This window comes from Hakea prostrata, chromosome 3 (assembly GCF_041222555.1).
Source record: "Hakea prostrata isolate BN-2017 chromosome 3, UWA_Hpros_2, whole genome shotgun sequence".
NCBI classification, from domain to species: Eukaryota; Viridiplantae; Streptophyta; class Magnoliopsida; order Proteales; family Proteaceae; genus Hakea; species Hakea prostrata.
Window position 1 is genome coordinate 55039884 of NC_142602.1, and position 4874 is coordinate 55044757.

A 4874-nucleotide genomic window follows, 5' to 3' on the forward strand; every position below is an offset into this window, starting at 1 on the left:
AATTCACACTTGCCTCGATAACAAAATGACGTGCATGAAGCAGCAAAAACTCAAGAACTTAAAAAAAGGCAAAATATTATACATAATAATCACTCACCCATCTTCGAATCCAACCTCTGCAGCTAAAGAAAACCCACCTGCAGAGCATCCAATCGAAGTCATTGGTCGAATACGTAACTACCCACACCGGAAAGACAAGCCTGTTTCAGCATTGCATCTCTCTTCCGACAAGAGTGTTCGGGTACGAACTGATATAGGCTACAGAGATTTCAGTCTTGATGGTGTTTCTACATCAGAGGAAGAAGATCTCGATGGGTTCTGCAAAAGATTTGTGGAATCGAGGATAAATGGAGTCAAATTGGGGGCCAAATGCACAATCATGATGTATGGTCCAACGGGTTCTGGCAAGAGCTACACAATGTTTGGGTGCCCAAAGCAGCCAGGGATTGTGTACAGAGCTCTGAGAGAGATTCTTGGTGAAGGGAATAAGGAAAAAGAAGAAAGCGGTTGTGGTCAGCGTTTGGGCTTCGGAACATTTGTTCAGGTATCAGTTTTGGAGATATACAATGAGGAGATTTATGATCTGTTATCAAATAACAATGGCGGAGGATTGAACCTTGGATTTAGCAGGGGAAACGCTTCAAAGGTAAGTTACTAAATCTACAGAATACAAGGAATTCTTGTGTGATTAATGCCAATGTAACATGTTTAGGCTTTTAAGATGTCATGCATATGGATAATCTGTTCTAACTGTGGTATATAAATGTTGTCTATGCTTTGTTATGGGTTCTTACAGAAAATCTGTGTTTTGTGTGCAGGATCCTACAGGTGGTCCAGTTGTGAAAGAGAAAGAAGGAACAATTCAAGCAAGCAAACTCCCTGTTTGCAACAATCAATTGCACGGCCACTTGGCTTTCTGGCGTCCAGTCAAGGCAACCCAAGAGACGAACCTTCTTCCCTTTAGCTCGCTGGAGAATAAACTTCCACATGTACTTCCAAATGTGCTTCCTGTATAAGAATGTGTTACTTGTATAAGAGCCCCTTTCCCCCACATCATTTGTTGTGTGTTTTGAAAAGCCAGTATGCTCTCTCCAAGGGGTTTGTTGGATGATCCAGATTTTGTTTCCAATTTTTACCATCAATGTATGTTGTTTCTCGTTTATTCAATTTTATTGTGAAATTCATCCAGAAAAAAATTTCTGTACAAAAGTTGATTTTGGTAAGTCTTGGGGTCTGATTCTGCAAGACCTGGTCATGAATGAGAGATGATGCATTCCGCACCAATAATGAACTTTGATCATCAGATGATTTCTTCTGTAAATTATTTCTTTCACGAGCTTGAAAGCTGAGCAAGTCACAAATATAATTTTCAGGCCAGAAGAGATCATACAGAATAACCATTGCTTATAGAAGCAATTAGAATTAACAATTTCCTCTTCATATTATGCAGTGGCAGAAAGTTAAATCAATTTATATTTACTTGTGAGCTGCGATTTCGATTTGACAAAGCAAATAAAATATTGATGGATCTGGTGACGAACAATAATAAATAATCCAGAGACTAACAATCCTAATTAAAAGTATAATATTAAATGTGCTAACTTGGTCCATGAATTACAACTTTCCTTACAAATTAAGGGTTCAAGAACAAATTTTACAATTGAATATGAAAAATTTACATTGAAACAGAACAAGATATTTAAGTTGTCAATCAGACTTCATGAAGAAGCTCCAGGAATAAGAATCACTATCACACATATCCCATTCCAATGAAGCAAGGATAAACAAGTCGCATTTTGGTGAAGCCAGGATCCACAGGCATGGTGAGTAAACCACAACTAGCAGGAGGCATGAATGAAGCAAGTACCATGCGACGAAGAATCAGAGGTGGTACTAGTGTTGCTGGCTTAGAATCAATATCGAGTCCAAACAGAATACCATCAGCTCTTTCAACTTTTTCAGTGCCTTTTGGGACAATTTTCTGAAAAAGTTTCCAAGTCAGCAGGCTATCAGAACCAGCACAGTGAGCATTCCCAGCTCTACGTTTCACTCCATATGTTGCAGCCACACGTTCCAAACCACCATATACACCATTATAGAATTTAATAATCTGTTTGAGGTCATAAACTCGCACCCCAAAATACAAATTCATAAGAGTGTAAAAGCCAACAAGATCATCCGGTAATGGTTTCCTCGTAAGAACTTTCAGCAGATAAGCAAAATCATATGCGCCATGAAATGTAATCCATCTAAACCAATTTGTACGGTGAAACACCAAACCAGATGAAAACAACAACTTACAGAAATGTAAAGAATCAATCCCCTCTCTTCTGTTCTTCTCAAAATCTATACCTTGTTTCTTGAGAAGTTCAATGGAATCTGATGAATATCTGTCACTTGAAATATCAAAATCTTTGAAGTTGAACTGCCAAACCACACGATGACCTCCAAATGCAGGGATATCACCGTTCAAACTAGTAATAGTGATCCCAAGTTGAATGAGGTGGAGTGAATCTACATTGGCCTTCATAAGTTTATAACGCTCAGATGAACTCATGCTGTGGTTGGGTTTGTTCGGATGAATTATAGTTCCAGGAAACTCAGTATCTATGGAAATAAACGGACAGAAGTTGGTAGCCGCTCTTATCCGACTGAACTCATACTCGAGATTATGAGTCCATACATTCACGATCTCAACATTTTCATCCCAAAGGTTCTCCGGATACACCACCCTACTCAACTTGTTATTCGCTTCCTGCGTCTTCATGATCTCTCACTTAAGTGAAAACCTCAGACAAGAAGAAAGAGAGAGGAGTGTGTTAAAAACTTAAAAGCAATGAGCATGAGATTGTTCGTTTCGTTGAGTTGAGTATTTAAATAGAAAATAAAGCAGGACTCTTTTTTGTTTCTAATAGGATTCAGACTTTGAGTGGGTTTCCTAATCGGATTCAGAAAATTGTAGTTTTCGTTTATTTTGAATTTAAAAATTATTAATATTAATAAAAAAATCCTTTAAAAATATTACATACATTAAATGTTTACTTTTTGGATAAAATACAAATATTAATATATATTTTTAATAATGACGTATACTAATATAAAATTTAGTATCTAATATCTCATATGAGTCCAATCACCTCCTTGTTAGAATAGTGTGCCCTCTTATGGTTTTTAATCATATAATAGGGATCGGCCCTACAAAATAAATACTAAAATTAGTAAAAAAATTGAACCCAGTGGACTTGACCCCATTTATATGGTCAAAAACCATCAAGAAATCGCATTGTTTTCTCCTAATGGGGAGAGGTGATCTGGACTCTCTAATAACTATTCAAGACTCCAATCTATGAAAACTTTATAAAAGTCCCATTTCATTAGGCTGGTAAGTCCTTCATTACATTTGATTATATATATAATATAGAATAATAATAAAACGATATTGATATGAGCCTTGATGGTTTCTGCCTCAAAAGTAGCTAGTCCGGTATCACATGCTTTTATTATTCATAGTAAGAAAAATACGCAACATGTACTTCTTAATTTATGAATTTTCAGGTGACTTATTTCACAAACCGGTTATAGTAACGAAATGTTCATAACTCGTTCAGGGCACTTATACTTACAAAATTGAGTTTCAATCAAGTCATGCTTAAACCTAGCAATTATTTTCCTTTAATATCCCCTAGCTCGTTAGATTCATGGTTCGCCAATATGACTTGTATGCATTAGACAACAGCAGTTGTGTTTGCTAGTCCACCCAAACATTCAACACATGCTATAAGCATTTTTTTTCTCTTCCTCTTTTTAGTAGCACATGCTAGAAGCATTTATATCATAGAAATGATCCAAGTCCATATAAGTATACAACATATATGTGGTCTGCTCTACCTGAAGAAAAAAAATATTGTGTAAGTTTTTATAATATACAAGGATTTCAGTGTACTTTACGAACACTCTTAAGTGTTTTAGAAATTTATTTATATAATATACAAGGATTTTTATTTGGCCCAAATCTTTTTATATAAAGTTGGGCTGAGTCTATTGCATGTACTTTTATGACATATATTTTACACTGGGTTGACCCTTTTAAAAGTCTAATATCTCATTTTTATTAACATGGAAGGTAAATTTTAACCAACGGGTGTTGGTCCAAGTGGTAAGCAGCTTGGTCCGCTTAAGCAAGGTTTTAGTATCGAAACCTTGTGGATGCAAAAAATCCCTGCGAGACTCACCCACCACAGCCAGGTGTGCGACCCGGGTCGAACACCGGATTAGTCAGGGCAAAGTCTTGGAAACCGGGGTTGGCAACCAAAAAAAAAAAAAAAGGTCAATTTTAACGAGTAAAATTCTTTGCCGTGGGCTTTGCCTAGTGTGGTTTACTGTGCCAAATCTATTTGTACTAATGAATTTATTTGAGTCTTAAGACCTTTAAATTTTGGCTTGGCCGTAGCTTGAGCTTGATTAATGCTACAATAGGGATGGGTTTGGTTGGGCTTTACAAAATCCAATATCAGCCATAAATGTTCTTAACTGAGTCTTGTTTTGGTCTAACTTTTACTTAGGGCTTACAAATTTTATCATTTACCCCGAACCTTGATGGGTGAAGTCAAGTCCAACCCTGGTCGATTATTCCTAATTGGGCCAGTTAAGTATGGGTTGACCCTGACTTGAATTGGTCCTGCCCTTTGTCATTGTCCCCAGCCCAACCTTGAGACTCATTAGCACTGCCTAGCATGAAGTGACATTGACTCAGGGTTAAAATGTTCTAGCCCAGGCCCTACTGTGCTAATTTGAGCCTAGCATAGTCTTGGTCAAGCCTAGCCGAACATATTGGTCCAAAACGTTGGCCATACCATGGCATGTTTAGTATTCAG

The 4874-nt window shown here is 37.1% G+C and overlaps 1 pseudogene; it reads right to left on the reverse strand.

The window, feature by feature from the left end:
• Positions 1 to 1750: 1750 nt before the first annotated feature.
• LOC149022535 (putative CCR4-associated factor 1 homolog 11 pseudogene) lies at positions 1751 to 2767 on the reverse strand (annotated as a pseudogene).
• Between the last annotated feature and the right edge of the window lie 2107 nt (positions 2768 to 4874).